Source organism: Orycteropus afer, unplaced genomic scaffold, assembly GCF_000298275.1.
Source record: "Orycteropus afer afer isolate SDZICR_OR568_19922 unplaced genomic scaffold, OryAfe1.0 scaffold00009, whole genome shotgun sequence".
NCBI lineage: Eukaryota > Metazoa > Chordata > Mammalia > Tubulidentata > Orycteropodidae > Orycteropus > Orycteropus afer.
Window position 1 is genome coordinate 18287158 of NW_006921596.1, and position 12850 is coordinate 18300007.

Here is a 12850-nt window from a genome sequence, read left to right on the forward strand (position 1 = left end):
CCAAGGGCCATGCTCCACTTTTGGCTCTTTCCTTGGAAGTAGTCAGGTTCCTCTCTCTCTGCTCACTTCTTTCTCCTTTTATCTCTTGTAAGATAAAAGGTGATGCAGGCTGCACCCCAGGGAAACTCCCTTACATCAGATCAGGGCTGGGACTTGATTAAGGGTGTTGTGTGCTACCCTAATCCCCCTCCATCCGATCAAGGCTGATCATCACATCAGATTACGTCATGGGGGATGATTACGTCATTACATAACTGCCAGACCACTGAGAATCATGGCCTAGCCAAGTTCACACATATTTTGAGGGGGATACAATTCAATCTGTGACAACAGCTGATAATGAAGAATATGACTTCTATTTGTCCAGAAAATGAGCTTCCCAATTCTGAACCCCACAATCAGGGAGGTCTGTCCATCACTGGAAACCCAGAGGCCAATCTGGGGAGCAGGCCCCTTTCACTGCATGTCAGGGCACAGGCAGGTCTCAAGAGGAAGCTGGGCTGCCCTGCCCTGATCCTCAGCCCAGACTCACCACCTGAGTAGTAGAAGTGAGTGTGGGGCAGCGGGGGCAAAAGGTGGTGGGACTGTTAGGCAGTGGAGCACCTTTCACAGAGAACATTCCAGCTTATCATCTAAGCACCTGCCACAGTCCCTAGCACATAGTAGGTGTTCTTTAAATATCTGGTAAATGAATGTTCGTCTGTTCAAATAAATCAACATTCATATCTTAAATTACTTGGTTGGCAAGACCAACTATGCCACTGGAATATGATGCTCCCAGATCTTTTCAAGGCTAGCTCCTATGTTTAGGTCAGAACTCCTCGGAGAAACCCTGGCTCTCTCTCACATAAGCCTTCTTCATCAATCCCACCCTGTAGAACTGACCTACAAAACTCCTCTCTGCTGGAAGACGTAAAAGAAAGCCCATCAGTTTGCACTAATAAGCACTGAGTGCTTTTCTTGTCTTGCACCATGCCACCCAATGGCCCGTGACTGAGATTCTGGGCAACATGTGTGAACCAGAGCCAAAGCCATTGAGTCGATTCCAACTCATATCAACCCTTTAGGACAGAGTAGAACTGCCCAATAGGGTTCCCAAGGCTGGGAATCTTTACAGAACTAGACTGCCACATCTTTGTCGCACAGAGCAGTTGGTGGGTTTGAACTGCTGACCTTAAATTAGCAGCCATGCACCTAACCATTGCACCGCCAGGGACTTCCAAAGCGAAGGGAGGCCAGGTGGAAATAATTGCCACTTGCATACATATGAGGATTAGGACCTGATTTTGTTTACAGACAATAATAAAGTAATGCTATTCATCACATCCTCAGTTATTCAGAGACTTTCAGTGAGTTTCATGTAAAGGCACTTTGAGAAAATATACAGAGAGAAAAGAGTTGGTGTAGCCAGGACACAAATATTATAATCCAAACCAAAAACCAAACTCACTGCCACCAGTCAATTCAGACTCATAGCAACCCCCACTGGGTTTCTGAGGCAGTAAATCTTTACAGAATTAGATTGGGATTTTTTTATCTTACAATCTCTTGTAAGATAAAAGGTGATGCAGATCAGAACTGAGAGTTGACTAAGGGTGGTGCATGCCCCTTAAATATTACAGTAACATTCCAAAATAAATGTTTATATAACTTAAATGAGTTGTGATTTTTTTAGAGATAATTTTTATTATGGTGAAACATATATATAACAAAACATTAGCCATTTAAACCAGTTTTATTTGTAAAATTCAGTGACAATTACATTCATCATGTAGCTATATATTTTTTAAAATATATAAATCTACTCCCTTAATCTTTTTGTTGTTATAATTGATTTAAAAAAAATTCCTCCTGCTTTCATCTCTACCTGCCAAGCCCACAGTGGTAAATGGTGTCTGTGGGAAAGAGTGACCAGAGGTGTGCTGACCATGGCAAGTTGGCTTTGTCAGAGCAAGGAAGAGCCAAAGAGTCTTTGGATCATTTTTAAATTAGAGGCGGCCACAGGAGGATGCAGTAAGGCCAGTACCAAGGAGCAGAGGAACTGGCTTCTGGCCCAGCCCACCCTGGGTCCAGATCAAAGCTGATGGCTGGAATCTGCTCCAGTTTCCAAGGAGTGTGCTCTTTATGGTCCCCTGGAGCCCTACCTGGGTGTGGGCAGCATCAGACGCTGGCTAAGGCTTGACTCAGCTTTGGTAACTACCTATTTAGGCAGGAAGCCAGCCTCCAGGACACCTGCTTTTCATGGTCCCTTGAGTTCTTCTACCTGTGTATAGGCTCCATCAACCTACGGCTGAAAGTAGTATACAGCTTTGAGGAGCTGAAAGTCCATCTTCAGGAGCCACGGCAGACTAAAGGAAATTCCAAGTTCCATTTCCACCATTGCAGCATTTCTGAGTAGCAGGGGGCCAAAGAGCTCTCTAGCCCAGGCTGCCGACCAAGGCAAGTATCACCGCATAGCCCATTTGAATACTTCCAGTGATTCAGGGCCTCACAACTCAATGGAGGGCATTATATTTAGATATATTAGATATAACTTTTTAAAATCTCTTACTTATATTGACTGTGGACGTGGACAGATTAGCTTCATCACTCTTTCCCCATCAGCTTTCGGGTATTTGAAGATGTATCATGTTCTTTCCAAGTATTCTTGAGGCATTTGTTTGTGTATTCATTTGGGGGGACTCCTTAGGCTCTGGAGTTGGGTTAGCTGTAATCTTTCTAGAAGCTGCTTACCAGGCCTAGGTCTTCCATGGTGCCACTGGGTAGCTTCGAACAGGCCACCTTTGGGTTACCAGACCATCTGTGCCACTCAGCGAGCTTCCAAGTCTTCTTTATTCTAAACACTCCTGGTGGACCTTCAAGGATTTCTCAGGGATGAAGTTCCTAGTTCCTTTACCAACCTGGGTACATTTTACCATTATTTCTTCCTTAAGGTGACTGCTCCAAAAGGAACAGAATTTAAAGTAGACTTGGATGTATTATGAGCTCACCTCACTCCCACACTCAGATAAGTCCTTTCTCCCACCTACCTTGGGCTCCCCAAGTGTAGGCCAGAAGTGACAACACCAGTCACAAAAGATCAGAGGTGCATGTAGCATTGGAATTTTCCAGCAGAAGATGCCGAGAAATGAAGACCAGGGCTATTTTTTTAAAGACAAAAGCAAACTGGCCAAGGTGCTGAGAACTGGACAGGCCCTGCAGAACATGGAAGGCATGCTCAACTGGGATGGTGAAGACAATGGAATGAAAGAACTATTTCCAGAGGTGTGGCAGGGCTTGGGAAACCCACCTGGGATATGGAGGTAACAGGGGAAGCCATTACCAACTCAAGGCCTAAAGGGACAAGGAAAGGGAACTGTCTTATAGGAGCCCAGTGAGAAGGGCACCTGGCTGTGGTCATAGAGGCAACAAGGAGCCAGCAGGGTAATAAAGACCTCAACCTCTTTCTCCTCCCATCTCCAGTCTTCTGCATTGGCTAAAGCCAACTGGAAGCCAGCAAGTAGCTGATACAAACTGAGACATCCACTGGGAGTGAGAAGTTGTCCACACTTGCCTTATGACTTACCATTGTGGGGTCCTCAGCTGATGGTGCAAAAGGGAACTTCTTGTTGTTATATGCCGTCGAGTCAGACCTGACTCATAGCGACCCCTCCTTGGGTTTCCAAGGCAGTATCACTATGGAAGTAGATTGTCCAACCTTCCTTCCAAGGAGTGGTTGGTGGGTTTGAACAGCCAGCTTTCTGGTTAGCAGTCAAGTACGTTAGGCACTATGCTACCACAGCTTCAAAAGGGAACTCAGAAGCACCTAATCCAGCCCTTTCATTTGACACCTAAGGAAGTCAATGCCCAGGGAAGGGGTATGACCATGGCAGCCAATAAATGCAGAGTCAAGACCTAAATTCCACTTTCCTGATTCCCAGTCATGCACTTCTGGACATTAAGCTGCTGCTTGTTTTATTGTCATTGTCTTCCTCCTTTCATTCATCTATCCCACCTTCTTTAGCACAATGCCTTTGTTAAATATTGTATTTAATTTACCGTTTGAATGAGTAATACTTTAATATCATCCCAAATTCAAAAGACATAAAAGCATATACAATGAAAAAGAAGTTTCCCTCCAATCCTTTTCCTTGGTCACAAAGATTCCTTCCCTGAATGCTTCCACTGAGACCAGTCTCTTGGGTCTCCTGCCGCAGAGGAGAAATCCTCTCTTTCTGTGTGAATATCTCTCTGCCCAGCTTTTATTTACACTGTAAATGACAGGACAATAGACACGTGATTTTCTATTTTGTTTTTTGTAGTTCACAGTATGCTTTGGAGAGCATTCTTTTTTATTTTTAAAGGTCACATAGTGGTCTTCCAACACAAAGCCTTTTACCCAGGAAGTGTTCAACTAATACTTGAAAGTGACAACATTTGCACTTTAGTATCTTAACTCCAAAGGATGAATTGGGAATGATAGAAGCTCAGGAACCTGCTAAGTGTGTGTATCCATGAGGAGAGGGTGGGATACAGTCTTTTCAGTTCAGTTTAACACACATTTATGGAGCCCACACCAGGAAATAGGCACTTTGCTAGATGCTGGTATAATAGTAGCCCACAGCTATATAGACCTTTCTTAAGGCAGTGACTGTTGGAAGCACTTTATGCACATTAACTTATTTAATCTTCACAGCAGCTTGATGATGTAGGTACTATTATTAATTACCCCCATTTTACAGGTGAAGACTCTAAGGCATGAAGAGGTTAAGTACTTTGATTAAGATCACTTAATTAATGAATGGCAGAACTCAGACTGAACCCACAGAGCTGGGCTCTAGGCCCTTGTTCTTGTTCACAATGTGTGTTGCCTCTCGGGCATGCAAACATTGACTGAATTTCATGCCAGCCCTGGGCTCCTTATAAAGAGAGATGTAATGATGCCTTAGATATAAGCCCTTCAAGAGTTCAAGACTGTGATGTTGTTGTTGTTAGGTGTGGTCCAGTAGGCGCTGACGCATAGTGACCCTATGTACAACCATAGGGATGGGGTACAACTGACCCTAGTAGTAGGCAGAGGACTGATCAGTGTTACAAGGAAATATTCTAGCACTTGGAGGAGCAGGGTAAGGAATCCCAGAATGCAACGTGAAGGAAGTAGCATTTGAGCATTAAAAAAAAAAAAAAAAAAAAACTCACTGCCATCGAGTCTGTTGTGACTCATAGCAACCCCCTTTGGGTTTCCGAGGCGGTAAATCTTTATAGAAGTAGATTGCCCAGTCTTCCTTCCGCAAAGTGGCTGGTGGGTTTGAACCACCAGCCTTCTGGTTAGCAGTGAAAGGGAGCCAATATTTCTCTAGCAGCTATCCCACACCAGCTCCTTGCAATGTTGATTCCTCCCAACAATTTTATTATCATTCCTATTCATAGATGGAAAGGTTGAGGCTCCCAGAAATGCATTTAGTGGCAAAGCCAGGATTCCCTCCCAGGCCCCTCTAACTCAGAGCCAGAGCCTGGCCACAGCGAGGTCATGGGCCTGCAAGGTCTTCCCAAAACTATTGGCATCAACCCTCCTCCATCACAAATGTCTAGTTCATCATCAGTTGCCTCGGGTGTGAACTGCCATCCTTGGCAGGGCGGTAGTAACCAATTAACAAGTCAAAGCACTTTGAAGATAAAATTGTCCATTAAAGAGGGCTGGTTCCCACCATTCCAGGCAGTGAGGCAGAGATTGGCAAGGAAAGGCTCTTGGTGGCGATAATGTAGGAGTGGGGTAAGAACCCCTGAGCAAGGAGGCTGAACTTCCAGGCCATCCCACAAATGTCACACTTTCTCTGAAAAGAGGCCGCACTCAGGCAGAACTTCCCAAACTTGAGTAGTTTGTGAACCACGTTCTCAAATTTTGTCGTAGCCACATTCCACCTGTGCTTTTGTTAGTGTCTTCATTGAAATGTCTCACTTAAAAAGGATTCATCCTAAGCGCTGCCATTTGTGAAGTTATGACTTTGGTGACTGTCTTAGTTCTCCAGTGCTGCTATAACAGAAAGACCACAGATGGGTGGCATTTCACAATTCACAGTTTGGGAGGCTGGAAGTCCCACTCAGGGCGCCCGCTCTAGGGGAAGACTTTCTCCATCAGCTCTGGGAGAAGGTCCATGTCTCTCCAGCTTCTGTTCCTTGGCTCCCTGGTGAGCGTCATGTGGTGTGGCTTCTCCCAACTCTTCTCCTTTCTCTGTTCTTTTCATATCTCAAAGGTGATTGGCTTCAAACAGCCTACATTGATATGGCCTCCTTACATAACAAAGAAAACCCACCCCAGATAGTATCATGACCACAGGTGTGAGGGTTACAATTTACAACACGTATTTTTGAGGGACACGATTCAATCCATAAGATTATGCTCGCGGTGTTGTTTCTAATATACATTCAACTCAAAACTACTAAAACGGCAACAAAAACAAGTTTTTCTGTGTGCCACCTAAAAGCCTCTCCCTTTCGGGAAGGTTAGGTAGGGTACCACTCTCCTTGCTAAACAGAGGATTCTGTGATTATCTTTTTGCTCTGTGACTTGGATGATTCCCTTGTCTTTCTCAGGGCCTATTTCCTCATCTCCAGATTCCTTGCAACTCTTGCAAGTGAGGTGATGAAATGTACAGACACCAGCCAATCTACCTAGGTTAGTGACCTTGGGCAAGTTACATAGCCCGTCACTGCCTCCACTGCACCATCTATGAAATGGGACTTTGTCACAGGGATCTTCAGGGCTTTGCACCTTTGAGAAAAAGGAGCCCACCTTGACCACCCTATTGAATATGGCCGCCTGTCCCCTACTTCAGCAACGTCTGTTCCCTCTTACTCTGCTCTACTTGCCCTTTTTTCCGTAGCATTTAGTACCTTCCAACAAACTATATACAATTGATTGATTATGGTTACTCTTTATTTCTTCCTGCCTTCCTACAAGGTCACCATGAGTCGCAATTGACTTGATGGCAGTGGGTTTGGTTTTGAGTTTTGTCCTCCCTTGTAATGTAAATTCCACGAGGGCAAGGATAGTCACCAGTTTTGTTTACTGAAGTATGCTAAACTTCCAATAGAGGTCTGCCTGGTGGTCCTCGATAAATACCTTTTGAATAAAGGGCATAAATGAATGAAATCAGTTCCTCCTCATGGGTATGCCATGTGTTTCAGGGTAGAACTGTGCTCCACGCAGCTTGTGGCGGCTGGTGTTTCAGAAGGAGACCACCAGGCCTTTCTCCCAGGTTTCAGTTAGCAGCTCAGCTCACTAACTGTTTGCACCACTGAGGGTCTTGTTATTGTTGGGTGCTGTCAAGTCAACTTTCGACTTACAGCAACCCCGTGTGACAGAGTAGAGCTGCCCAAAGGGTTTCCTAGGCTAGCATCTTCATGGAAGAGATCAGCAGGTCTTCAGCCCACAGAGCTGCGTGGGTTCAAATCACCACGCTTTTTGGTTAGCAGCTGAGCAATTAAATGTTGCACCACTAGGGTTCCTTAGTGACTCATGGACCTCCATTTTACCTCATACCCCAGAAAAGTCAATGAAACCTCTGACCAAAGCAATGACTCCCTTCAGTTGAATATTTTGAAGGAACAAGGCCTGAGTCTCTGACTCAGAAGGCAGCCTTTTTAGCTTTCTAGAAAGCCAGACGGTACAGTAATAGTACATCAAAAGAAACGAAATGATCAAAACCAATGCCTTTCAGCAAGTCTGGGGTACAGCGGTGGAGCTGCTGCTCTGTAAGGCAGAGAGCCCCAGCATTCCACTATGGTTCACCTTCCCCGCTGGGTTGGAGGAGCCCCTGCACAGCACACACCATTAATGCATTGTGCTGCTGACTGAAAGGTTAGAAATTTAAGTCCACCCAGAACCACCTCAGAAGAAGGTCTTGGTGATCTACTTCAGAAAAATTAGCCATTGAAGACTCAAGGGAGCACAGTCCTACCCTGACACACATGGGGTCTCCAGGAGTCAGAGTCTGTTCAATGGAAACTGGTTTTCTGTTTTGTTTATTTGTATAAGGACATGTGGCATTCCATTGCATTGATACAATAAACCAATCCCCATTGTCACAGACACTGAAGCCATTTCTAATAGTTTACTATCACAAACAAGATTGCAATGACTTATATCCACTTCTTTGTGCACAACATGTAAATAAATATGTAGAATAATCTCCCATAAGTGGAGTTTCGTTGTAACAGTATATGTGCCTCTTAAATTCTGAAAGAGCCTGTGGTTGTCCTCTAGTTTGGGGCAACCCTATCCATGCCTGAGCAAGGCTATTTCCCTAACTGCCTTCCCGCAGAGTGTGCTTCACATTTTTGGATCTCTGCCCTTCAGATAGATTTTTTTTAAATGAAATCTAATTATAGTTTTCATTTGCATTTCTATTATTATAAGTGTTGATGAATATCTTATCATTTGCTTTAAAAGCCAGTTGTAGGAGTCTCTGCTCTATAATCTCTTTCTGCACTTATGTGTATGGCAGTGGCGGTTCGGTGGTAGAATTCCCACCTTCCATGCAGTAGATAGGGGTTTGATTCCCAACCAACGGACCTCATACTCCACCAGCCATCTCTCAGCCCAAGTTTGGGTGTAGCTGTGATGCTGAACAGCTTTCAATGGAGCCTCCAGACTAAGACAGACTGGAAAAAAGGCCTGATGAGCTACTTCTGAAAACCAGCCGGTAAAGACCCGGTGGATTCCAATGGGCTGATCTGCAGCTGATGGTGGGAGTGGCACAGGGCCAGGCAGCAAGCATTTTGTCCATCATGCCCGGAGTCGCCGTGAGTTGGAGCCAACTCCACAGTCCCCAACAGCAACAGAATTTTCTTTCACAAACTCAGCCCACAGGGAGACCCATAGCATTAATCCCAGACTGGGCCCTGCCTGGATCTCTCTGGGGAGTGAAAAAAGAGGGTCTGTGTATTCTGGTCCATCCAGACTCCAGAGTGTCCTCCTCTTGCCAATGACTCCAGTCTCTCTTTGGGTTTCCCTGCTGTAAACTGAGGGTGACAATTGACCTCAGGTGGTGGGGATGTGACTCAGCCCAGGCCTAGGCCACCTCCCGCCATGGTCCCTTTCACACGGTGGCCTGGACCGGCCTTTGCAGCTCTCCTGCCTGCCCACCCCTCATAGCAGGAATTCTTAGTCACTGTGTTTCTGTTTTCTCCCCACGTCTTTAAAAGGTGCAGTGGGAACAGAACGTTTCATTCAACAGGAGGCCCTGAAAGACCCTTTTGTGCCACATCCGCTCCAGGAACACGCTCAGTGTTCTCTGAAGGAGAATAGACTTGGACCAAAGCTGGCATCTGAAGAAGCCTGGAGGTCAGGCCCCCATTAATGAGCCACAGCCCCCCCCCCACTTTCTTTGCCTCATTAGTATGCAAACACACACAGAGTGACCCACGCTGTGCAGATGTTGGTTTTAGAGGCAGAGTGTTTTCTTCAGCATCCACAAGGAAGCTCCATAGATAGGGGATTTTTTTTCCACTTGGGGGTGTGGCTGAAGTGGGTCAAATTCAGGATACCATACATTATCTTGGGCTGTCCACGCATGTGTGCAGAGCACAGGCTTTGGAACCTAATAGACCAAGTACAGATCCTTACTCTGCCCTGTCCTGGCTGGATAACCTTGGCAGATGAACTATCTGAGCCTGAGGTCTCATCCCCAATACAGGCTTGCCGTAGTTCCTGCTTGCCAGGTGAGGTGCTGGTGTCTGGGAGAGAAAAGATGCAGAAAGGGATTTGGTGAGCAGAACTAGGTTGGATTTGTTGGTCAGGCTTTTCCTTTAAGGGCAATGAACATTGACTCATGGTGACCCCATGTGTACAGAGTAGAATTTCACCCCATAGGGTTTTCAAGGCCATTTGGAAGTGGATCACCAGTACTGTCTGCTGAGTTGTGTCTGAGTGGGTTTGTACTGCCAACCTCTTGGGTTAGTAGTCAAGTGCGTAGCAATTTATGCCACCCAAGGACTCTCATTACCATATCACACACACATACATTTATATGTCTCGTGTGTGTGTGTATGTGTGTGTGTGTGTGTGAGAGAGAGAGAGATGGCTGTGGTTAAAGTATTTGGCTGCAAACCAAAATGTTGGCAGTTCGAACCCACCAGCTGCTCCACAGGAGAAACATGAAGCAGTGTGCTTCTTTCTGTAAAGTTTTATAGCCTTGGGTACTATGAGGTCCCTGTTGTTGTTGTTGTTTGCCATCGAGTCGGCCCCGACTCATAGCGACCCCTCCTTGGGTTTCCGAGGCAGTATCACTACGGAAGCAGGAATGCCCAACCTTCCTTCCGAGGAGTGGCTGGTGGGTTTGAACCGCCAGCCTTCTGGTTAGCAGTCAAGTGCCTTAGCCACTATGCTACCAGAGCTCCCATGAGGTCCCTATGAGTCAGAATTGACTCAATGGCAGTGGCAGTTTTTTGGTATGTGTATGTGTGTGTGTGTGTGTGTGTGTATCTATATCTGTCTCCTTGCACAGACTCATAATCCCCCACACATACTTCTCCCACCAGTGATCTGGCCCCTGCCCATCTCTTTGCCCCTGTCCACCACTTAGCCTTGATCTCCCAGGCTCCGACCCATGTAGATAGACATCTCTCAGGTCTGTGAATACTCAATGCTTACTCACCCCTCTGGCTTCAAATCCTAGAAGCTCCCTCTCCTGGGAATATTCTCAGCTTAACCATCACTTACTCAGGATAGAGGGGACCCATGGACCCCTGGATAGGTTATTTGCTCCTGTGACCCCCTTACAAGGTCTGTCTTGTAACAGGCACTGCACGTGATTCCCTGTAGGGGCTGGAGGCAGGAGGGAGGGAAGGAAAAGACAGGCTGGCAGGGGAAGAGGGGATATACCTGGGGCTCCCTGGACCCCTACAGCAGAGGGCAGCCACCTGAGCATGTCCCCTCTGGGTAGGGCCCTGGAGTTGGGGATCAGGGTGGGGTGACCGTTTTTTCTATTCGCCAAGCAGACTGTGACTCATGGCTACCCATGTGTGGAGTCAACCTGTTCTCCATAAGGTTTTCAGTGACTGGATTTTCAGAAGTGGGTCAGCAGGGCTTTCTTCCAAGATACCACTGAACCCACTGCCATTGAATTGATTCTGACTCATAGTGACCCTGTGGGACAGAGTAGAACTGCCCCATAGGGTTTCCAAGGCTGTAATCTTTATGGAAGCTGACGGCCTCATCTTTCTCCCAGAGAGCAGCTGGTGGGTTCAAACTGCTGACCTTTTGGTTAGCAGCCCAATGCTTTAACCATAGCACCACCAGAACTCCTTTAAGTTGCCACTAGGTGGATTCAAACCGCCAACCTGTTGGTTAGCAGCTGAGAGTGTTATCTACACCACCCAGAGACACAGTCATGTAAAGGAAGGAGGGCTTTGAAAGGGTTTGCTAAATACATCACCCTTCAGCTTTGGGAAACTTCAAAGCCATTTGCAAACCCTCATTAGCCCACAAACGGTAGCCATTAGCAGCCACACGGTTTGGCCTCAACCTCCTTTTGCAAATTAGAAAACTGAGTCCTACAATTAAAAGCTTGCCTGGGGCCAAAGAGAAAACCAATTGGAATGACCCTCTTTCCTCCGGATTTTCTCTTCTTTGCTGAAACCACCCTGAGATGCAGCAAGAGCAGAAGCGGAAAGCACTTTGGGCCTCATTCCCCTGCGTGGGTTAGGAAAACTCCTCGGTCTATACTTCCTTGATTCTCTAGTTTGCATTTACCCAGATCGGGGGTTGTAGAGAGGCAACACCCAGGCAGGCCACATTTGGTCCTCAAACATTTCACAAGGGTCTCACTCAGTATTTTTAAAAATCAGATTTCACAGAAAAATCTGGATTTTGGGGTTCTCTAGAAAATTAAAAGATCTGGTCACATTAGGCCCACAGATTCCCTCTCCTACAGGTATAAGACTGATGGGAGCTGAGCGGGGCCACCTCCTTCAGACAGGACTTATACTTTCCAATTTGCCACAATCCCCACCACTCCCTGTTGTCTCTGACCTGACTCATTTCATTCATTTATGAAACCTGCTGAACTCTGTGATCATTTTAATCACATAGAGTATTTGAATTATTTTTTCCTTCTTAGGGAAAAATAGTAGGTGTAGTCAGGCGACACTGGCCTTATCTTTGTTTCTTAAAAAAAAAAGAAAAAGAAAAAAGCCACATTCTTTCCAACCTCAGGGCCCATGCAGATGCTGTTCCCTCTGTGTGGTGATTCTTCCCTCTACAGACTCACCCTACAAGTCTCAGCTGAAGGATCACCTCCTCTGTCTGAGTTAGGTTCTCTGTAGTTACATCTCATGTCACTATTGGTCTTCTGTCTTCCCCATTAGGCTATAAGGTCCAGGAGGCCAAGGACTTCCTAGATTTTATTCATTATTGTCTCCACAACGTATAACCCAGAACCTGGCACATCTTAGGAACTTGGCATATATTTGCAGAATGAATGCATGAATGAATGAATGCATGGGCTCTTGCCGGGCCCATGGGCTTCCATTCAGTGAGAAGTAGCCAGTCATCTCAGTGGAGCTGGTAAGAGGATGCCCCTTTCCCAGCCTCCCTATGAGTGATGTGATTTACTGGAGCCTGTGTTTATAGATGCAACTGCTCCTTTTTTCCAAAAGTCCTGTGATGAAAGGTGAATGAAAACACTTGAGTGTTTGTATTCAAATCTGAGAATATTTGTCAGGCAACTGCAGGTGACTAAAGTGATCAAAGGGATGGTGAGATGACAGGCCTACAAAATGAGGCTTCTTCCGTATGGAGACAAGGAGGCTTAAGTTGAATTAAATCCATAAAGTCCAAGGCGGATGCAGAGTGAGGGATGCTATTTAT